Below are 25,406 nucleotides of genomic sequence, written 5' to 3'. Positions count from 1 at the left end.
GTTCTAGAATAAAGTTACTTAGAGAATGAAAATGAAAAGGCAGATTGTATTATAAAAAGAAAAGCAAATAAAAAGAAAGCAGGATTTAATAATTTTAGCCCCAGCACAGAGGAATTCAGAACCAAAAGGATTAAATAAGACAAAGAAACACACATTATAATGATAAAATGGAAAACTCACAATGAAAATACAACTGCTATAAATAGCATGCACCAAATAGCAGCATCATAAATAGAACAGCAATTACAGAAGAGCCAAAGAAAAATACCTAGAAATATATGAGTAGTAAGAGACTTGAAATTATCTCTCAGTCTATGACAAATTATGTAGAAAATCTGTTATAAAATAATAAAATGGAAATTAGCAAGAGAGCTGATAAATATAAATGCCATTGCCTGAAAATTGGACTCTGTTTTCATTTCACATTAATATAAACATTCACAAAAGTAACAGCATATTATACCCCAAACATAATCTTCATAAAGTCAAAAAAGAGAAATAATGTTGCTATTAAATAGAAATTTCATCTAGAAATAGTAAATCTCTCCCTTACACAACTCTTAAGTAGAAACTATAAGACAAAATTTCCAAATTTCGAACAAATAATGATTATAATAATAAAAGATGAACAAGATAGAACTAACACAGTGCTCAAAAGAAAGTCATATGAGTTGGAAATCATTACCCTGTGAGTGTGTGTGATTACATGACCTGTGTAACTCTACATTCCTGTATCAAATGAACAAAAGTTATGACTCCATTTAGTATGTATGATGTGTCAAAATACATTCTACTATAATGTATAACTAATTAGAACAAATAAAAAATATTTTAAAAAGAAATAAAAAATAAAGGAAAAAACAAAAGCACAAGCACATATCCTGAAAAGTTAGATGTAAATAAAAATTACCAGAAGGAAAACATATGAAGGTAATTAATAAAAATAATTTGACAGCAATTAACAAGCTAGATGTATAGAACTAGAAATAAATCCCCAAACTCCTTTTATCAAATTTTATTGTCCAATAAAATTTACAAGAGAAATGAGTGGTATAAAATACTAAAAGGAAAAGGGTCTATAAATCTTATGGAGAGAGGGGAACAAACAGGAAAAAACTGCAAACACAAAACAATAGAAGATAAAGTGGAAATGGAAACAGGAGAAATTAAAGGATGTCAATGTAATAATTTCATAAAAAATGGTGGAATCTATGAAAATACATTTTAAAATCTGTATGGACTAGCTAACTTTCTGGTAAAAGTTATTGGCCTGGGCTGGGGATATAGCTCTGTAGGTAGAGTGCTTGCCTCTCATGCACAAGGCCCTGGGTTCAATCCCCAGCACCCCCCCACACACACACACAGAGAAGTTATTGACCAAACTGACCACAGAAGAAACAGAAAATCTGGACTTGAACAAATTCTATTAAAATTAGAAGAATGTGTCAAAAGAGCCAAAGACAACAACAGCTAAAGCATTAAATCTAGTTTATGCACAAGGTAATTATAGTAAATCTTTAAAAGCAGATAATTCCAGTGCCATTTAAACTGTTTGGATTATAAGTATGGAAGGGAAAAACTGAAATTACTTTTGAGAAGCAAGAATCATAATAAAAGCTAAACCTGACAAAAAGAATACTTCAAAGAAATCTCACTTATAAATATTATTGAAAAAATCCTAAAAAGATATTTGTAAACAAAATCTGACAGCACATCACAAGAATAATATAATACAAGACTTATGGGGACATAAATTTAAAAATTAAATAACCATTCTTGAAAGAAGAACAACAAAATAGAAAAATATAATACCATCTTAACATGGCCCCAGGGCCAATCACATGCTTAATGAGGAAACACTAGAGGCATCTTCACACAAGTTATAAACAAGAAACGCCATGTCTTATCATTCTACACTTCATAATTTACCCACATTATTGTCCAATAAAATGAGTGGTATAAAATACTGAAAAGGAGAGAATACCTAAAGTAATTATCTACAGAGAATCCAAGTAAGGAAACTGAGTTTAAAAAATAAGATAAAAGAGATAATAGGAGAAATAACACCAGGTCATATTAAAAAATAAAACTAACAACAAATGTACAAGAACATTAAGAAGAAAACTTTATTATTGAATAAAACTAAGGAAGATGTGAACAAATGAAAAGATATACTATTCTCTTAGACAAGATGACTCACATTGTAAGGAGGTCAATAATCCTCAAGGTAACCTATGTATTTAATAATGTCACAGTAAGAATACCTGTTTCTTAACTAGAGTGAATTCTAAAATCCATATAAAAATAAAAACATGCAAAAAAGAACTTAAAAATGAAGAGAGTAAGAAACAGTATCATTAGATTTTTAAAAATTATTAAATCTTAATAATTAAAATATTACTCAGTTGTATGAGCAATGAGTCAAAAACCCAAATTCATTAGATGAATTAGGATGTTACAAAAGGTGCTTACAAACAGGTGCTAAGAGCCCCTCAAAATAGATCACTAGGGTGTCTCCCCATGGGGCTCCTGTATCCTTTGCCCCTGGTCTTTTAAATTAAAATCCGGAGAACCTTGAAAAAAAAAAAAAAGAGGTTAGACAATAATGTCCATCTCTCTACTGTCATGTATAACTAATTAGAACAAATTTCAAAAAGGAGAGCTTCTCTTGGCTGGCTCTTTAGATGTTAATAAAAAAAAAAAAAAAGGTGCATTCTAGTCAATGCAAACAAAGGGAAATGGGGCTATGAAAAAAAATCCACACTTTGAACTAGATCATTTATGGATAGATCAAAATTTTAAAACTAGTAGAAGAGTAAATGTGGAGGTATCTGGTGAAATTCCATGGGGGACTTTTGAGGAAAAAAATATATAACATAACGTGATCTTCTAAGTATGACATAAAACTCACAAGTCATGAAAGACTGATGATTTAAAACACAGAATACAGATTTTCATGTGGCCAAAACTACCATATGGCAAAGACAAAACACTAAGAAAGCAAAACATACATATAAAACATATTCCAAATGGTGGATATTATCCTAAATTTAAAAGTTTCCATACAACTCAGTATGTAAAAGAACAATAACTCAATTTTAAAAGTCTAGGAACAATTAGTGGAAGAGAAAAATGAAAATAGCTCTTGAATATATGAAAAGATGATAAATTTCACTTTTCCCCATTTTTATTGATGCATTATAATTACATGTAATTGATGGATTCATTGTTACATACATTTCTACATGTACATGATATAACAATATAATTTGGCCAATATCATTCCCAGAATTTTCCCTTCTCCTTCCTCCCCCTGGTCTCTTTCCTCCACTGGTTTCCTTTCATTTTTCATGAGATTTCTCTATCACCTGCGCACCTTTCTTTTTCTCTTTCCTCTCTAGTTTCCACATATAAAAGGATAACATATGACCCCTGACTCTTTGAGTTTTGCTTATTGCACTTTTAATGAGAAAATGCAAATTTAAATAAGATAAATTAAGTTTTTCACTTATATTGGGAAAAGGCAAAGAATTGGGTAATACACTGAGCTGGCAAGGGTGAGAAAATGGGTACTCTTATACATTGCTGCTGGTAGACAAAATCATAAACCACTATGGAGGATTATTTAACAATATCTATCACAGTCTCAAGCATCTTGACCTTCTAACCCAACAATTCCACTTACAGAAATATGTCCTACTGATAAGCATATACTCACATATGTCATGTGGTATTTGTACAAAGATATTCATAACAACATAAATAGAGAGAACATTTGCAAACAACCAAAATGGCCATTAATAGGGAAATGGTTAGATACTTTTTGATAGATTCACATAATGGAATCAGAAAGAATAAAAATATACAGAAATTAATGTACTGAAATGAAATGGACTCCAACAGATAAGCAGAGATGGACAGATAGAAGGAAAGAAGGGAGGGAGAGAGGGAAAAGCTGAGGTTAGAGGAACGAGCATTCCTTCATATAAACTCTGCACAAACTATCTTTGGAAGGACACATTGGAAATTGGTTTCATTTTCCCAGCTAGGGAACATTTGTAGAAGAAAGACTTAACCTTTCACCATACCTGCATCACCAAAGAGTGTCTTTCGAATTCTTCTCTTTTGGCGGGTGGCCGGTACTGGGAATTGAACTCAGAAGCACTCAACCACTGAGCCACATACCCAACTATATACATATATATATACATATATATGTATATATATATATAAATTTAGAGACAGAGTCTTACTGAGTTGCTTAGTTCCTTGCCATTGCTGAAGTTGGCTTTGAACTCGTGATTCTCCTTCTCAGCCTCCAAGCTTCTGGGATTACAGGTATGTGCCACCACACCCAGCCTGAATTCTCTTTAAATCTATTTTTGAGTTCATAGTTTAGCTTTGACCTGCAGTTCGCTAGTTGGAAATCTCTTAAATAATCCTTGAGCCCAAAGTGGTTCCCTTTTCATCATAAAATTAGTTTGTGTCTAAATTTTTCCATAACCCATATATTTGTATTATGCAGTCAACTTTATCCCAAAATTGACAATTGCTATGATACACACAGCATAACTCCTCATGGCCTAAATTCTGAGTCTGTCATAAAAATAAAATATTTCACTACGTCACAATGGGATTACTGTGTTGTAAACTATATCATACAGGATTTTGCTTAACACCCTATCTCAGAAATGCTAACCCTGTATAGATTAGTTCATTCAGACTGAAAAAAAAAAAAAAAAAAACACCCTATTTTTTTAAAAAAATCTGTTCTGTTAGGAATTCAGGGAAAAAGATAAAAGGAATGAGAATAAAGGTTTATATTGCTTTATTCATTTCTCAAGAGAAATATAAGCTATATTTGCTCATATTTGAGAAAGAGTTTAAAAGCATAAAACTTGATAAATAGTAAGTAATCAAATAAAAGAGGGAGAAAGAAACTAATCACATCTGACAGCATAATCCCAGAAGAAACATTTTCTGTCTTTACTAGAAAAGTTAGAAAACAACCAGCCTATGTTGACTCCCAAATTGCTCTATAGACTCAAATCTCTTTTGTCAGTCTCTGAATTGTTCCGATTTCTCAGATTTGAAGGCTTTTCGACCTTTCTGTAATGTTTATATTGCCTAGCCACACAATTTTCTTGCTTACATCTCCCTCCCAATTAAATCTGTAATGGGTTTTGACCAAACTGATAACTCCTATTTCAAGTAGTGTTTAGTGCCACATCTAAAGAACCTAGTGCAAATACTATCTACACAATGATCTCATTTTAGGGCTTTTCTTCCCAAAAGGCAACTTCAGCTTCTCACCACATAAACTGAAATTACCAGTCTTTATTGAACTGTTTACCTATATACTTTGGGCCATTATTTCATCTAAAAAGTTTTTGGTGAAACAGGAGCATGAGCTCTTGAACCTTGCCCTTTAATTAGTATAAGCTCCTTGAAGACTGATGGTGTGACTTCACAGCAGATAACAGAATGGACCTAGGAAACAGTGCCAAAATTAAACATTCCTTCCAAATGTTGCAGGCAACCCTAAGCCATGAAATGCCTGCCAACCCCCTGAGAAGATCAATGGAGCAACTACTGGGCATATAAAACAGAACCATCCACTGGAAAGTTCAGTTAATGAAAATCCACAATGGGCAATAGGTCTGCAATATCAGCACGTTCTCACAGAAGAATGGATTCCCATTATCTGCACCCCTAACTCCAGTAGATGGTCCAGCGAGCAATTAGACAGGCAAAAGCTAACACAAGCCCCAAACTGATTACATGACTTCACATCAATAAGATTAGATGATGACTGAGTTGTTGTTTTTAGAAGCCACTCGAGTACTGAAATTATACACAAGCATTCTAAGTTTGCCTGGAACAATAAGGCTTTTTCTTTAAGAAATTCAACTCGAATCGGCAAAGGTTTCATATGGACATTTATGGGAAAAGCATTTGTTGTTTACTGACCAGCGCATTTATCCATGTCTTTTGATTTCCTTCATTAAATTTAATACTCATATATTGTACATTATTTTTAAGAGGAAAAACATGCTCAAGTGTTACCGGCTTTTCCTAATAAATCCATCAGTACAGTATCTACTTTGCAATTCTATACTAGGTTAGAATTTGTCTTCCAACAGCAAGTTATTTGTCTTACTAACAATCTATCAGAATAAATATCTCCTATGGTAGAGGATTATTAAATATTTTTCACAGCTGAAATTCCCCAACCCCCTTTAGGCAGAATTAATAGCCCTGTGTTCATAGTATATCATAGTGCTCCTCACATTTTTAATAGATGCTATTATTGATGGATCTTTTATTCCCACTGGATTGGGACCCTGCTGAGGATGGAGAATGAGTTTTATTCATCTTTAAATAAGTCCCAATGACTTTCACAGAGCCTCCCACATGATAGATGAATAGAGTATAAAAACTTTTAGCCAGAGCTTTGTATTCCTCTCTCTTCTGCCTAATCCCTCTAGCAACTTAAGGTGGGAGTGGCAGGGCAGAGGTGACTGTGTGTTGAAGAATTTAAGACAATTTCTGCTGGGCCTCTCTCAATCCCATAGTCCCAGTTCTCTTTTTCCCCTTCAATGACTCCTAGATTCACAATTTGACTCTCTTCTGAATGTGGCAGTTGCTGCACGGAATGGAAATTGACAACTCACTGCAGGAACAGGAAGTCCATGGCACTGAAATTACCAAGAGGCACCTGAGATCCCTGCTGGCGACACATTTTCACACTACCCACTGCAAAGCCCTGTTTTATTTCTGTCTCTCCTCTTTCCCTTCCTCTGGTTCTACTCTGCCACTCCTTTCTTCCCCTACTCCACTGTTCCCATTTCCAGGCTTGTGCTCAAGATAGCCCAGGAACTTAAAATATTGCTGAGTAGGGATAGGACCTGCTCAGCAAAGTTCCACCACCCTTCTTTCATTTTCCCAGGACAAAACTCATTCATTGATTTTCAAGACTCTTCTCTGCAATCTCAAAATCTTATAGCAGGGCCGGAGACAGCCATCACCAATTAATAAGAATCATCATGGAAGATGAAATTTGTTTCCAATCTCTAGGGAATTTTTAGATTCTTGGCATTAGAAAGTATTAATTTAAGCCTTGCTAGTGAACTAGCAAAAATGGCTTTCTTTTTTTTTTTTTCTTCTTTCTTTCTTTAGATTCCCCTGCATTCTGACTGATGGGTAGTAAACTGGTTCAACAAGAATATGCATTAGCAATGTCTTGCTAAGTAGTCAACAATTGAGAGGAGAAAATGCATGCTATGTGTTTGCCCCATTTGCTTTACTCTCTCATCTGGCAAATTACTCTTCCAGTATCCTCAGTGTAATCATCAGTGCTTGCAAAGTTTATTTAGTTTATTCAACAACTGAACTTGACTATGAGTTAATAAAGTAGAATAAAATATGAGTCTAGACTTATGGTAGGCATTGAACATATAAAGATAACAAGCGTAGTCATTCATCCCAGTATCCTCAGGGAATAGAGTCTATCTTCTAACACTCATGATATTCCATTTGTGCTTCAGTAAAATCAACCAGCAGGCAATTTTTTCATGTTCTTGCAGTTTGGGAAAAAAAAAGATTTGCCTTTCAAACAAAACAATTCTTTTAATTGAATCAGGAAATCATAACCTTAGCTTTCCAAAAGACTTTACTAGTCACAAATATTTCCAGTGGATTCCCCAAGTTGATTATATTTGAAAGGGGTTAGGGTTCATGATCTAAGTTCAAACAATCAAATATTGAGTGTGGCCACTCCAGAGTATGAGAATCTGTGGATGTAATGTATGATATCAGTGACACCAGCTGAAATCAGGACAAGTGAGGAAAAAATGACAGACTCAAGCAATGTAACTCTGTACCAATATGAGAACATGCAACGTAAGTACTAACTTCCATAATGATCATTTTAGGATAATCTGTAGCAAACATAGAAACTGTGACACTGACACATGCATGAATAGAGTAACAACTTGCGGTCTGTGCTAAAAAGAGCTGTTTCCCTGAAAAAGAAGGCAACTTGAGAACAGAGGTGGAAGCAGGGCAAAGATGACAGATCAGAATGAAGCATATATAATTTAGCCCTCTGAGTGGAATCACCATCTGCCATGAGGGTGTATTCCTCTCTCCTATCAATCATCATGGTGGTTTCAACTCCAGAATCCTCCCAAGCATTGAGTTGCTGCTGATTTTTTCTATCTCAATATGTTGTTTGCCTCTGACCAGCAAATATGTAGTGTGCTTTCTTCCTTGAGTTGTATCTGTATATGGGCTTCAGAAACATCAACTAGCTTTTAAATAGATAAAGGCAATATATTAAACTATAATTTAGCCAAATATGAAGTTGGGAGATGGTGCATTTCCCCCAAACTAGTCAAAAATTCAAAAAATGGTTCTGTTTTCCAGCTGCTACTATCCACTCAAGGGTGAGACAGGCACACACCATGCCCATCATTAAAGTGATCCACAGGATTGGCAAACATTCACCGGCAAGGTAATTCTCCAGGTAGGGCCTATAGCTTGCCCACCTCAAAATCTACCTAATTGTAATCTATTGGAATTTAAATCTAATTCATTTGAATCAATTAAAATGCAAATTCCTGTGTCCCACCCCAGAACTACTAACAACTCATGAATGTGTATTTTAACTAATTCACCAGATGATTCCTAAAGGGGTGGAAGTATGAGGAGCCTTCTATTCTAGGGCAATAACTCAATGGGAAAGGGCTTTTCCCATTCACTCCCTGAGGCATCTAAAAATATTTCACCCAAACTAGTTGCATCTGTGCAGCAGCTTTATAGTAATCCAGGGTCAGGTCACTGGAAATTTCCTGAAAGTTGGCATGAGACCCCAGAATAGTCTTGTTCCCTAAGTGCTCAAGCCTCACGGAAGTCACATATACTTTTCATATCATGGCTCCAGGATATTTATAGACAGGGAGAAACTGTCTTTAGACTTCCTAATTCTCCTCACTCTGGTTTTCTGTCCTTCACAGAACAGGCAAATTCCATTACAGCTCCTCCTCAGTGACTTCCTCACCTGCCTTGCTATTTGTTGATTCTATTGCTGGCTCTGGAAAGGGACCTTCAAAGTGAGGCACAGAGGGATTTTTGCAGCATCTCTGATCAGCGCTGCTCAAAACTGGGCACCCATAATTCCCCCCAACTCCCATTAATCAATGGCAGACGTGACAAAAAACTAGCCTTGCAAGTTTAAAGTTTAAACACGGCTACTGAGGGATAACAAGATCCTGCTGATTCCCTGGTTCCTTTTTAAGAAAGAAGAGCACTGAGATAAATACGGAAAATCATTCTCTTACTATTTTAAAATATCTAACCTTTAACTTTGTTTAACTTCAGTAATTGCCTGAGTTGAGACTGCTTTTAAAACAGGTTCAAGTTGAATTCTAAGTTCTCCACTTGTTTTTGTTCAGTACAGATTGCCTTCTCCAATGTCTCAAAAGAGCAGTCATTTTGATTCAGTCAGACACACTTATTTCACATCAAACATTTAAACACAAAAATGTCCTCATGCTAATACTGGTATAAAATGAAAATATTTGAATTTGTGCATTTCTAAAGTATTTGTCAGTTTCTTTCTTTCTTTTTTTTTAAAGAGAGTGAGAGAGAGAATTTTTTAATATTTATTTCTTAGTTCTCGGCGGACACAACATCTTTGTTTGTATGTGGTGCTGAGGATCGAACCTGGGCCGCACGCATGCCAGGTGAGCGCGCTACCGCTTGAGCCACATCCCCAGCCCATTTGTCAGTTTCTTGATACTTGTAGCAAAAATACCTCAACCAAGCACATACGAACCTGACATTGTACAGAGATCTCCCTTTGTGTAGTGTCATGCACGTGTGGCAGATCTAGAGCAGCGAAAGAATAAAAAATTTGGAGATGAAAATGACAAGAATTTACTTACTCTACAATTACCATTTTGCACTTCAAGAAAGCAGATTCTGTAGGGTGAACTCAGAGTTTCCTTCCAGCCCTGAAATTGTGGTTTGCCAAATATAGTAGAAGCTGTTGGTGCGCTGCCTTAAACCTTCACCAGTCAGGGTTCTCATCTATGCCTATAGCTTCCTATAGCAAGCACCTGTGCACCACTCCTGCCTCTGTCCACAGTCACACTCTGGATTTATGCACAGGTAGGAGGGAGTCCATAGGGAGCTAATATCTCCAGACCAACTCTCAGCTAATGACACAAGGAAGTTATGTCATTAAATAGCTTCTCACTCTCAGATGGGACAACTCTAAGGTGTGCTTTACACCTTCTCCCGGAGACAGGTAACTGAGATACCATGTGGTGGCTTTCCTGTCCTTCCCTCCCCTGAATACTTAACCCCACAGACACTCAAATTCTAATCTTAGAGCATTCTGGGGAAGCACAGCTTTATATACAAGGTCTTATAACTCTGGCAGAAAGGGAAGACCAAGTCAGTTTGATTTTGTATTTATTTGAAGAAAAATGCATTATTAGATCATGTTATGGAAATCCAGAAGAGATATACCACTCCAACTCAAACAGTATGAAATACCGTCATCCAGTTCTTAACTAGTGCCAAGTTTTTAGAACCTTTGTCTCAATTCATACCAGGGAGTTATTCAGAATTGAATATCAATGAGTCTCAATGCTGATTTAATAAGCAATTTTGAAGTAATTTTTTTTTAAAAAAGCAACCATATTTGTTCAGAAGCCAAAAGTAGCAGTTGGTATACTGCCCTATGAAAGCAAAGCATAACAATTCTATAGGATGTCTTCAGAATTAATATTTAGTTCTAATATGCCAGGATTCTCTATTTGATTCACTATGTTAGAGGCTTTTTCTAACCAACACTCCTTTTCACCTGTATTTCATTAAATTTATATCATATTAACACTAGCTTTGCTTTTATCTTTTCTTTTTACTAAGCTAGCACCCACCTGATACCACTTTAGTCTTTGTAATAGTACACAATTTTTATTAAATAAATTTTGCCTATAAATACAGGTTTTCAGATCAAAGCCATTTTCTCTCCCATTGTAATATTGATGGATACACAAAGACATGAAAAGATGACTTTAAATTGGAGCCTTCACTCCACTGAGTCTAAGGTCACTCAAAATTGAATTTAGGATGAAAAATATAGTAATATGGAATATCAGTACAATTTTTTTTTCCTAAGTAAAGTTTAAGTGTCTTAAAACATCATTGTTTGCTGCACACTAAGGGGGGGGGGAGGTGCTGGTGGTGTTTTTCAGAACAAACCAAGATGCTAACATTCTGAGAGCTCTCAGCCAAAGTTATGAATGAAAACAAGCTCCATGGCCTTGATTTCAGATCCTGTTGTCTAGAAAAAATTTGGTTATTTATTCTCACTGTTGGGCAGAAGCAAATTTACCCCTAATCCAATGAAGCTTACATTCCATGGCCCCACATATGCATGGACCCCTCCCAGATCCCTTGGAGGATCTTTCACACAACCTTACATTGCCTTATAGGGTTTTTTAAAATTTACAAAAGTGAAATTATTCTAACTATATTTTGTTGAAGCTTATCTTCACTCTGACTTTAAAGATGAGCTTCAAAATTTTATAAGCTTCAGTTCCAAAATAATCTGAATCCATTCTTCTGCTGGATATGTTAAAGCATTATAGGCATTTCTTAGCTGAATACTCAGCCCTACAACTCACAAGCTTTCCACAATGTTCTCTCTTCCAGGGGAGCCTTTTTAGTCCAACATTAGCTCAAGCCTCACAGCACCTGTCCAGCTAACAACTTTACTAATCCATGACTTCCAGAGATATTTTACAATTACGCTAAACCTTTGTGAGACACTCAGGAAGCTTTAGTGCATCAATGAGCAGTTAACATCTATGAATTCCTACAGAGATCTGAGGTTTAAACCAATTACTAGTAACCAGGACTCTTTGCAATGAACTTTCATACAGAACAAGGATATGCTGATGTTTTAAATTAAAAACATACTCTCCTACAGAGAAAGTCCACCCAGCATTCTTCTTCTTTTGGCCCATGTGTGCTACAGGAGTGATTATGGGACTCACAGAAATACTGAACCCAAAAGGAAATATTTCTTTATAAGAAACCATAACTCTGAATTTTTTTTTTTGTGTGTGTGTGTGTGTGGTGTTTGTGTGCACACTCATGGTGTCCTGATGTAGCTCTTTTTATGTTTGATTTTCTTTTTTGCTTGTTTTACAAGCCTCCATAGTTTGTTCTTCATTCTTCATTCCCAGTTGCAAGGCAAAATAATAGACAAAAAGAAATGAACTCTAACATAATGGTAGGATATCATTTTTGCAAGTTAAAGCTTAGACCTGTGGATTAGGTGGCAACTTACTCCTCTTCAACTCTTGAAATGATTAACTAATGTTGCCAAGTTTGCCTGCACTGATTTCATTGAGAATTATAGTAGTTAACATTTACTGAGTTCAGGCTATATGTCATGTACAATAATAAGCATGTAACATACCTTATCTCATTTAACCAAACCAATGGCCATAAAAGGCAGGTACTATTTCATGTCCATTGTGTAGGTAAGGAAACAGAAGCACAGCAAGGTTAAGCAATTTACCAAGAATTACTTTTTGTTTGACCACCCTCTTTCTTCCCTAGTGAATTAGTTTTTTTATTGCTATGACCAAAATATATATCATAAGCCACATAAAGAAGGAAAGCTTTATTTTTGTTCATAATTTCAGCTGATGGCTACCTGGCTCCATTGCTTTGGGCCTGAGGTGAAACAGAACATTATGGCAGAAGAGTGTGGCAGAGGAAAGCTGCTCACTCATGGTAGCCAAGAAGCAGAGAAAGAGAAAATGAGAAAGGGTCCTAGCACTGGGCATGCCCCCAGTGACTTACTTTCTTCAACTGTGGCTCACATGCCTAGAGTTTCTATCTCCTCCCAATAGTCCTTTCAAATTATTAATCTATTAAAAGGATTAATCCACTGGCAAAGTTATAGCTTTTCATGATCCAATTACTTCCCAAATCCTCACCCTTGGAAATTGGTGCACTAGGGATTAAGTCTTCAACATATAAACTGTGGGAGGATAGTACAGATCCAAACTATCATCCCTAGGATGCTCAGACCAGGCCTCTCCCAGCACTGGATTAGGCATATGACCCAAGCTGGCCAGTTAGAGAATCCAACCCCCTGCCTTGATGATTGGTTCAGGAATGGGCATTGTATTGGCTTTCTATTTATTCTACCACCACAAACATAGAACTTAAAACAACACCTGTTTATTAGCTCACAATTATCTTGGTCAGAAGTCTAGATGCTGCATGGCGGCATTCTCTGCTCAAAAGTCTATAGCCAAGACTTGTCCAGGCTGAGTTCTCACCTGGAGGTTCTAGGAGTGAAATATACTTCCAGGTTCATTCTCAGCAATATTTAATTCCTTGATGTTGTAGGACTGATGTCCCCATTTCCTTGATGACTATTAGTCAGGGGCTGCTTACAGATTCCCTGCCCATGTTCCTTGCCACAGGCCCCCTTCGTCTTCATCCAGAAATATTGTTTTGCATTCTTCTCACACTTCAAATCTCTGATATCCCCACCTCTGACCTCCAGAATCAGATTTAAAGGGCCCACCTTTAAATTGGTTTAGGCCCATCTAGACAATTTTTCTAGTTTAAGATTAACTGACTTGGCACTTTAGCTAAATCTGCACAATCCCTTCTCAGCAACACCTAGATCCATACTTGATAAAATAACTTGGTTTTATTCATAACAGTTTTGTGTACACCCAGGGCTGTAGGACATTCAGAACTATCCTAGAATTCTGCATACCATGGAACATAAGCCAAACTAGAGTATTCAGAATCCTCTACACCAAGACACCTTCTCTGTTCTTTGGTCTCATGAACCATGAGCACAACATATATTAGAGCTGTGAGACTGAGAGAACATATTGCAAACGAAGCCAAATCAGAAAAAAGAAAGGTTGAGAGAGATGTTGGCAATAACATTATTTGAGTCTCTGGATCCACAGACTCAAGTTGGCATTGTTTTTTTGCAGCTAAAACCTTATGACCAATGTAGCCAAATCTTTCATACTCCAAAGCCCAAGCTTGTAACTACCATGAAATTTGTCATTATCTTTGACTAGGTTTTTATAATCTGAGTGTAATTTTATAAATTTCTCTCTTATTTATTAAAAAACAGGCCAGAACTGTCAGTTTTCATTTTTCTCCCTATAATTATTTAATGTTATGATAATTGGAGGAAAATATCTTAAAAGCCAATGGAAGAATATTGGGGAAAGCTAAAAGAGAGAATACACAAAAATCTATACTATTTCTACAATTTGTATTGAGTCTTAAATGATTTCAAAGGTTATATTTTGAATGTCAACTGATAAATACTCATTTGGATATCAAATTAAGCACATATAGCTTTTCTCTATCTTTCTAACAATTTTTTTTTCTGTTTTCAGGAAAAATGTATAAGGTAAAGAAGAGAGGATAGCAGCTCACTCCTTTCCAACTCTTGAAGCTATTGACTAATATTGCCAGGTTTCCTTGCACTGATTTCATTAATAATAATAATAGTTAACATTTACTGAGCTCAGACTATGTGTCATGCATGATACTAAGCGTGTAACATACGTTATCTCATTTTACCAAGCCAATAGTCATAAAGGTACAAGTTATTTTGCTTATGGTTCTCTATATTAAAAGTTCTAAAAGTAAAAACATTAGACACATTTTTAGTATTGATTTTCAAATGTTCACCACCATTCATATTAATACATTTGTTATCATTCATGTGGAAAACAACAGTAGTTTTCTCTCCACCATAATTTTCTCTCCTTTAATTTAGCCTGTAGAATTAATTAAAGGAATACTGAATTCCTAGCCCTTCAGCACTTCAGAATGTAGCGGTATTTGAAAATTGGGCCTTTAAAGAGGTAATTTAGGTTAAATAAGGTCTTCAAGAGGAGTCCTAACCCAGTAGGACTTATATCATTAGAGAACTATAAGAAAATGTCTATTAAGTCACTTAGTATGGGATACAATTTTATGTCAGTCTTAGCAAACTCATGCAAATTAATGTGATGCCAAATAAGGTGTTTAGTTCCAGGTCTAAATATGGAGGTCATTAGGTACAGCCTTATGTGTAAGTTCTGATGCAATGAAAAATTTAACACCCTTCCTGCCAACCTGACAATGAATGGTAAATCAGTTTTTCCAACTCAGCTTTCAATGAGGTGCCTAGAGAGATTCATAGCTGGAGAAAATTTAGAACTGCATGGAGGGCTGTAGAGAGGACAGTTAAAATGGTGCCCAGACATGTACTATTCGAACTACTTGCAACATAATCCAACACACCTGTCACCATTGGTAAGTAACCTATGTGGGAATTGTTTTCTCATTGACTTCCATAATAAATCCAAAGGCACTTCTATGAAAACTAGATGCAATAGAAAATGCAACACTGGGGGCTGGGGCTATAACTCAGTGGCAAAGTACTTGCCTTGCACGTGTGAGACACTAGATTCGATCCTCAGTACCACATAAAAATAAATAAAGATACTGTGTCCATATACAACTAAAAAATATTTTAAAAAGAAAGAAAGTGCAACACTGGCAGAACTTGAAGAATGCTGTTCTTCTTTCACTTAAAGATTCTGCTTTCATTGTTATGCAATGTAACTCAAGTGTCTGGATTGTTTGAAAGAACCAGGTATTCCAAAGTGTAGCTATCATTGAAACCTTCTAATCTATATCAGTGTTTTTATAGTATGAGTAAACATATACAAAACCTGGGGATTTTGTAAAAGTGCAGATTCTGATTCAGAGATCTGAAATGGGATCTAAGACTCTCCAGTTAAAAAAAAAAAAAAATCAAGGGGTATCAGAGTTTCTAATCTGTGAAGAGTACCTGGAGTAGCCGAATTTTAGTAGAGAGCAATATGTAAGTGTGCCATTTATTTAAACAGAAGAACCAAATGGGCAATTTGCATATAAGGAAAGTGGCTCCTGTAGAAAACATTAGCAATGCTTCTTCAGCTTTGGCTAATGGGTCATCTTGCAGAGGGGAATCCATGAGTAGGACCCCATCTTCCTTGCTTTGTTTCCATACACTTGTCAGGCAAACATTGTAGAAACGGGGAGAGAGCAGCTTCCTTTATGAGTAGAGATAGTCTGGAGCCAGAAAGATATATTCAACTTTTTTTTTATACTGGCACCAACCAGCCTGCGACAAGCCGTAAACAACAAGGAAACTCATCTGGCACACTTTTCCCGCAGCCATTTCTCAAATGTCAGAATATCATGAATAAGAGGCCCTTGGGAGATCATGATGCACTATGCATTCCTTACTATTGGATTTTTATTTGTCCCAATACCTCTTAAGAGTCTCAGTTTTTGTAGGTAAAAAAATATTGTTTTAATATTAATATCATTAAGCTTTCAGGGAATTCTTAGTTGATGCACAAAACAAGTATTTTTGGTAAAATAAAACAAGAACAATATGTCAGAATTTCAATTCTTCATAAATGTTTATACCTCTGAATAACCAGAACTGACATGCTTTTGACAGTTATAACACTACAAAAGCTTTTTTATGTCTGATTTTTTTTTCATGTTAGTTAAAGTAGAAATACATGGATAGTATTTTAATTTCCAGATGAGCAAATAAAATGCATAAGCGTAAGGATTTGAATTGACTTGGGAGGCTTCTAGTACTACAGCTGCCAATTTTTTTGTCATGGAGCCCATTTTCATCCTTAAAAATGTTCAAGAATTCATCTTACTTTTGTTCACATGGATTATTTATTCTGACATTTACTCTTTTGGAAATTAAAACAGAAAAATTAAAAGTATTTATCGATTTATTTTAAAATTACTATAATAAACTCATTACATATTGTCATTAAAAATCTATTTTAGGAAAAGTAACTACATATTCCAAAATTTTAAAAAATATTTATTGAAAAAGGTAGAATTCTAGAGTGCTTTTTGAAAAATCTCTTCTTGAGTCTGTCTATGGAAGACTAGATAGATTCCCATTCAATCCAGTGTGAGACACCGGATTAGTTAGCACATGGAAAGAAAATCTGGCATCTCAAGATCTCTGATCTGAAAAAGGAAGTGTATTTTAATATTCTCTATAAAAACTGTGATAGCTTTGCTTATTACTACACCAACACTCAACAAGCATTCTTTTCTGAAAGGTTAACGGCAATATGGAATCAAAACTCATGTCAATGAACTTCATTCTCTGATGCATTAAACTCCAATGGTTTATTTTTGTTCTTTAAGTGGATCTTTTGCCTATTCATATGTTTGTGACATTTAGAACAATAAGCTATGAAGATCTTCCAAATATTAGTGAATTTCATCACATAACATTGGAAAAAACCCATGTGAACAGAAGTAAGATGGATTCTCAAACATTTTTAAGGATGGAAATGGGCTCCATGACAAAAAATTTTACATTTATTAAAATTTCCACCAATCTCATCAGAATAGTCTTAATACATTGGAAATCTTAAGAACTCTCAGTGGCAGATATAAATCTACCAAAATTTAAATTTTTACTTGAAAATTTAAACCTTACCATTGAAACAAATGCCATCAGTTGTTTTCCTTGAAGTGACAAGACCAATCTGGATTCATTTTTTAATAGCAGCCAAATATTCATTTTTGTTAGTCATTCTTTCAACTGAAAATGGAGTTTCAGGAAAAATGTGTTTATCTCAGAACTCAACTCTACAAATGCTTTTCTTCAAGGTAATTACTATATATACAGAATTATTTTATATGTACTTCCCATTTAGTCACATACAATATTAAAAAGTATAGTTCAATAATCAAGATTTAATAACATTTAAAGATTTTTATTATACCATTGAGAACCTTACTAAGTAAAACTGGATTTTTTCCCCCCTTGGAAGTGTGTAATAATGAAGAAGACAATAAAAACTAATTTGGTACCAGCAATTTTACCCAACTTGGATTCTATGTCATCATCATTTGTACACAGAAATAATTTAATATTAATTTTATGGAAAATAGTACTTTCTTCTGTAGCAGTGTTCTATAGAACAAAATTGGGGAAAGAAAGCTGTATTAAACACCTTTTTTAGTCCCTTCTGCTTCAAGATCCTTGTTCAAACCCAGGGCTGCAAACACCCCACATATACTGTTCACCCACCCCAAAGGAAGAACTTGGAGGACTCAAGGGAGATGTTTTAGACATTTTTTTTTTTTACTTATTCCTTGGCAGCAGTGGGCCAGGATACAATGAGGGTACTGCACTGCCCCAACAAGCAGGAACAATATATAGGATAGGCTGTAGGCCCTTTGTGCTAGTGGATTTATTTAGGTGTTTTATGAGTATATTCATTTACTTTACAACCAGGGCCATTCTATTTAGATCTTATCCTAAAAATTGGAGATAAGGGAAGTGACCAGCTTCCCCTCTCCAATTCCCCCTTTACCCCATTCTTTTAGAGACCCTCTTATCTTACTATAAGCTTTCCTAGGCACTGATTAGTGTTTAACTCAAGAATCCTATTAAAAAAGGTTTATGGTGGCATCCATCTGCCATATGGTCTATTGGACTTGCCAACATTTAGGTGGTAGAGAAATTTTATCAATTTTCATTAGGCATTGACTTTTAACTTATCATTTGTTAATCAAGTTTTGACTTACATCTGCAGTTCTAAACACAGTGACTGAACAGAGTAGACAATGTGAAAATGTTTGTTCCTTTATATCTCATCACTCTTAAAAGAGGATTTGAGACATTCTTTTATAAACACACACACAATATGACAGTTGCACTTTCAAAATGTGATCAAGTCCAAGGGGAAGATGGCAAAAGTGAGCTAAGAGTCAGTCCTGATCTCCTCAAAATACAGAAATGAAGCAGTAAAGGAAAAGCAGAATTAAGAGGTGGGTGACAACGTAAATGCTCTCATATTCAATACTGTGAAGTCTGAAACCTGGAGACCTTGGAAGATAGATTACCAGAGTAGAAAACAAACTCACTCCTTAACCTGACCCTGGGGTTGAGAGTGAGGTGGGAGCAGAACTTCTCTTAAGCTCATCCAATAAGACCAGTTGGAGAGACAGACCAAATTTAAGGCTTGATGGTAACAGAAGGGTCCTTAAAATAGCACAAATTGCTTAAAATCAAATTGTGAAAAGAAAACTGAGCCAGGGATCTGCAATAATCTTGTAGAGCCTGTAGCTAACCAGTCACCCCCTTAAATCAGAACTGTCTTCCTACTCCTAGACAGCTGTAAATTAAACAAGAAGGAAGTCCACTACAGTGGGACCTCTTTAAGAATTTGACCACACACACACGCACACACACACACACACAAAAAAAAAACTTATATAAAGACCACTACTAGCCAAACATCACTGAAGGCCTCTGGCTCTCCCCCTCACCATGAACAAAGGGAATGAATGGGGTGGCCCATAGATAGCTGGCTCCATTCCTTTAGACTCATGGTAGAAGTGGGTGATAAAGCAGCTCATATGATGATCAGGAAACAGAAAGAGACTTCACTTGCCAGATACAAAATATATACCCCAAAGTCACTTCCCCAATGCCAACCTTCAGCCATATCCTACCTGCCTTTAGGTACCACTCTGTTAATCCTCATCAGGGGATTAATTCACTTATTGGGTTAAGGCTCTCAAAACCCAGTCATTTCACCTCTGAATGTTCTTTCATTGTCTTACACATGAGCTTTTGGGGGACACATAATATCTATACCACAACACAAATACAGGAAGCATATAGGACTCCAAGTATACAAAATCACTACAAATAGATCCACTCTAAGACACAATATTATGGAAATATTTAACTTACAGAATAATGATAGAATTTTAAAAGCTGCAAGATAAAAACAACTAGTCACATTTAGAGGTAAATCAATCTAGATTTCAACTGATTTCCCAACCTAGATGGACCCTAAAAGCCAGGAAGGCTTGGAATAATATATACCAAGCTCTGAAAGAAAAATGAATGCCAACCAAGGAGAATCAATTTTAGTTTAAACACTATAAATAAATAAAAATGGCAGAAAATCAAATAAAAATCATCTCTCAATAACATCATTGAATGTAAATGGTCTAAACTCTTTAATTAAAAGACACAGATTGGCAGATTGGATTTTTTAAAAAGACCCAACAATATGCTGTCTGCAAAAGACTCTTCTCACAGGCAAAGACACCCACAGACTGAAAGTGACAGGATGGGGGAAAATACATCAATCATATGGGTCTCATGAACAAGCAGGGGTTGCTGTTCTCATATCAGATAAAGTGGACTTCAAGCCAAGATTAATCAGAAAAGATAAAGAAGTTCATTTCACACTGCTTAAGGGAATCATACATCAACAAGACATAATGATCATAAATATTCATACCTGAAACAATGGAGTATCTATGTACATCAAACAAACTCTTCTCAATATTAAGAATCAAATAGGCCATAATACAATAATATGGGGTGACTTTAACACTCCTCTCTCACCACTGGTTACATCATCCAAACAAAAACTGAGTAATGGCTCTATAGAACTAAAAAGTACAATTAATAATATGGGCCTAACAAACATCTACAGAATATTTCATTCATCAAAAACCAAATTCACTTTCTTCTTGGCAGCACATGGAACATTTTTCTAAAAAAATCAGTATCTTAGGCCATTTTTAGAAAATACAAAGAGAGAGAGAGGGGAAAAAACCTTGCATTCTATTAGATCATAGTAAAATAAAATTAATGATAAATAATAAGATATAAAACAGAAACCACTTTAACACCTGGAGATTAAATAATATACTTGAATGATGAATGGATAGCAGACGTAATCATGGGAGAAATAAAAAAAAATTCTTAGAAGTAAAGGAGAATAGTGACACAACATAGCAAAATCTCAGGGGCAGTATGAAGACAATTCTAAGAGGGAAGTTCATAACATCAAGCTCATATATTAAAAGAATAAAAAGATATCAAATAAATAATCTATCATTACATCTAAAGGGCCTAGAAAAAGAAGAACAAATCAACACCAAAATCTGGAGAAAACAAGAAATTATTAAAATTAAAGCCAAAATTAATGAAATTAAGATTTTAAATAAATATAATAAACCAACTAAGAATTGGTTTTTTGAAAGGATAAACAAAATTAACAAACTTTTAGCTTGACTAACCAAAAGAAAGAGGGAAACGGGCTGGGGTTGTAGCTCAGTGGCAGAGCATTTGCTTAGCATGTGGGGGGCACTGGTTTCAATCCTTAGCACCACATAAAAATAAATAAAATAAAGGTATTCTTTCCATCTACAGCTACAAAAAAAAAAAAGATATTTTAAAAAGGGGAAAAACTCAAATTATCAAAATCCAAGATGAAAAAGGAAGTATCACTACGGACATTACTGAAACCCAGAGGATCATCTGAAACTATTTTGAAAATTTTTAAAAAAATTCCTAGAGACCTATAACCTACCCAAATTGAACCAGGAGGATATAGAATACTTTAACAGATCAATGTCAAGTAATAAAATTGAAGCAGTCATAAAAAGCCTTCCAAAAAGGAAAAAGCCCAGGACTGGATGGATTCTCAGCTAAGTTCTACTAGACCTTTAAAAAACAACCTATACCAATCCCCCGCCACAAATCTTATCCATAAAATAGAAAAGTGGGAACCCTGCCTTACTCATTCTATGAAGCCAGTATCACCCTGATACCAAAACCAGACAAAGACACATCAAAGAAAGAAAACTTCAGACCTTGATGAATTGGTAATGGAATTCTTAACAAAATATTGGAAAACCACATACAAAAACACATTAAAAAGATAGTGCACCATGATCAATTGGGGTGCATCCCAGGGATGCATGTTTAGTTCAACATATGAAAGTCAATAAATGTAATTCACCATATAATTAGACTTAAAGACAAGATCACATAATTATCTCAATAGATGCAGGAAAAAGCATTTGACAAAATACAGCACTCATTCATGTTTAAGACACCAGAAAAACTTGGGACAGAAGGAACTTACCTCAACACTGTAAAGGCTATATAAAACAAACTGAAGGCCAATATTATTCTGAATGGAGAAAAAATATTTTCTCTAAAAAAAAGTAAAAAGACAAGGATGTCCACTTTTATCACTCTTATTCAACATAGTCCCTGAAACTCCAGCCACAGCAATTAGACAACAGAAGGAAATTAAAGGACTACAAATAGAAAAAGAAGAACTCAAATCATTTATTTGCCAATGACATGTTCGTATATTTAGAAGACCCCTAAAACTCGACCAAAGTCTTCTAGTGCTCATAAATTCAGCAAACTGGCAGGATACAAGATCAACATTCATAAATCAATCTCATTCCTACAGTACAATAATGAATCAGCTGAAAGAGAAATTTGGAAAACTATCCCATTCACAATAGCCTAAAAAAATTAATTATTTGAGATTCAAACAAAAGAAGTGAATGACCTCTACAATAAAAACTATAGAACAGTAAAAAAAAAATAAATTGAAGAAGACTTTAGAAGATAGAAAGAAATCCCATGTTCTTGGATAGGTAGAATTAATATTGTTAAAATGGCCATATTACAAAAAAAAAAAAAGCTATACAGATTCAATACAATTCCCATTGAAATTCTAATGACATTCTTCACAGAACTAGAAAATCAGTTATGAAATTCATTAAAAAAAATAAGAGACTCAGCAGAGTCAAAACAATTCTTAGCAAGAAAAGTAAAGCAGGAGACATCACAATACCAGACCTCAAATTACACTACAGAGCTATCATAACAAAAATAGTATGTATTGGGCATCAAAACAGACATGAAGACCATGGAATAGAATAAAAGACACAGAGACAAACACATAAATACAGTTATCTCATACTAAACAAAGGTGCCAAAAACATATGTTGAAGAACAGACAGATTTTAAACAAATAGTGCTGCAAAAACTGGAAATCCACATGTTGTAGAACAAAATTTAATCACTATCTCTCACCCTGCACAAAAATCAACTGAAAATAGATCAAAGAACTAGGCATTATACAAGAAACACTGCAAGTGCTAGAAGAAAATGTAGGCCCAACACTCCAACATGTCAGCTCAGGAACTGACTTCCTTAACAAGACTCCTAAATCACAAGAAATCAATAAATACACAGCATCAAATTATAAGTTTCTTCACAGCAAAGGAAACAATCAAGAGCGTAAAAAGAGAGCCAATAGAATGGGAGAAAATCTTTGCCACCTGCTCATTAGATTAATATCCAGGGTATACAAAGAACTCAAAAAACTTAACACCAAAAAAATAAAAATAAAAATAAAAAATAACCCAATCAATGAATGGGCAAAGGAACTAAACAGACACTTCTCCAAAGAAATCCTAATAGTCACCAAATATATTTAAAAATATGTTAAATATCTCTAGAAATTAGAGAGATGCAAATCAAAACTACACTGAGATTTTATCTCACTCCAATCAGAATGGCAATTATCAAGAGTACAAGTAACAATAATGTTGGCGAGAATGTGGGGAAAGGGATACACTCATAAATTTCTGGTGGGACTGCAAATTAGTGCAAACACTGTGGAAAGCAGTATGGAGATTCCTCAAAAAAACTCACACCTTATGACCCAGCTATTTCACTTCTCAGTACATATCCAAAGTATCTAAAATTAGCATCCTACAGCAACATAGCTGCATCAATTTTTATAGCGCATGATTCACAATAGCCAAGCTATGGAGCCAAACTAAGTGTCCTTCAACAGATGAATGGATAAAGAGAATGTGGCATATATACCATGGAATATTATTCAGCCATAAAGAAGAGTGGTTTTATAGCTTTTGCTGGTAGATGAATGAAAATGGAGATTTTCATGCTCAGTAAAATAAGCCAGTCCCCCAAAGCCAAGGGTCACATGTTTTCTCTAATATGCAGAAGCTAATCCAAAATAAGTGATTTGAAGCCTGTGTGCAGTTAAATTGCCTTTTTTTTTTTTTTTTTTTTTTTTTTTGCATTTGGAGAAAGTGTAACTACCAAACTTGAAATCTTTTATTCTTGACACCATGGTAGTCTCTGGTGGCATTAAATAAGAGGGGGGAAAAAGGGAAGGTAACAGGGGGCTCTTTCTCTTCAAAAGTTCCTCTTGCAGTCTCCTCTTCAATGATCTCCCAGGCACCATACTTAAAGGTTTCTCCTACAGTCACCCTCTTTGATTAGTCTTACAGCCCCTTGACCAGTAGGTTTTAGATGAATTTTATCAAACTGCACTTACTTAGAAATGATTTCATCCTGTTTTATTTTAATTGTTATTATTTTTCTTCTAATAAATGACATTGCCATTCCTTAAGGAAAAAAAAAAGTGGGCTTATGTTGGACACAAAACTTCCTGCTATCCCAAGAAACATGAAACCTAATTGGCTAGAAAAACCACATTATAATGACTTAGGTCTTAATAGAAGTTGAGTAGAAGAGAATTTAGGGTCACAGAAAATGATCTCCACCCACACCCAGAAGTGAATTGAGATAGCCTAGTAACTATTAAACATATATTTCTGTTCTAACTTATAAGTGTAAAATATTATTTCTCATCAATTTTGTTATTTCACACATTTTTTTATGAAGTCTACTTTTGATTGTATCTCTGAGGAGCTACAGTAGTGCCTTCTCACAGACATTGTGGTAGTCTAGTATCCTAGACAGTTATCTGTCTCATGTATAGAACAAGCTAAAATCCCCTAAGATTATTCACTATGAAATCTTCAGTCACAACAACATTCCAATCTTTCTAGAAGGAATAATGTCTAAGGAAGCTTTGGTGTATTTGTTCATTTATTCAAAAATGTTACAGAACATCATCTATATGTAAGTCCACTGTGTAGGTGATATAAGCACCATATAAGACCTTCATATTTTCTTGGAGTCAGGTTTTGAAATGATATAGCTCATGTAAATAATTCTTACTAAAAATAAATAATAATGCTTAAGAGCAAAATGCAATCAACTTTTGTATTATTTAAGGGTTCATCTTTGGTCATCATATATAGTGGTTGGATAAAAGCTCATACCACGGACAAATGGTATCAGCTTGTATCTTAGAGACTTGTAGAAATTACAAGTGGATTTTAATTAGATTTGGTGATATATGCATTTCAAAATTTATTTCATAATACATGAAACCGTCCCCAGAATTCTGAATTTCATGGTTTTTACTCCTCTTTTAATCCTTAGAGCATGTATAACATGTGCCTCATTGATTTAGAAAATCATTCATGGCATCTTGCCCTTAGTATTTGGTTATCATATGCTAGATCTTCTACGTAGTTGTTAAGTGTCTCAGAATGCCAATTCTCTCACCCTTAACACAATT

The sequence above is a fragment of the Callospermophilus lateralis genome, chromosome 6, assembly GCF_048772815.1.
Source record: "Callospermophilus lateralis isolate mCalLat2 chromosome 6, mCalLat2.hap1, whole genome shotgun sequence".
NCBI classification, from domain to species: Eukaryota; Metazoa; Chordata; class Mammalia; order Rodentia; family Sciuridae; genus Callospermophilus; species Callospermophilus lateralis.
The sequence above is the reverse complement of the archived record's forward strand: the minus strand, read 5'-3'. Positions refer to the sequence as shown.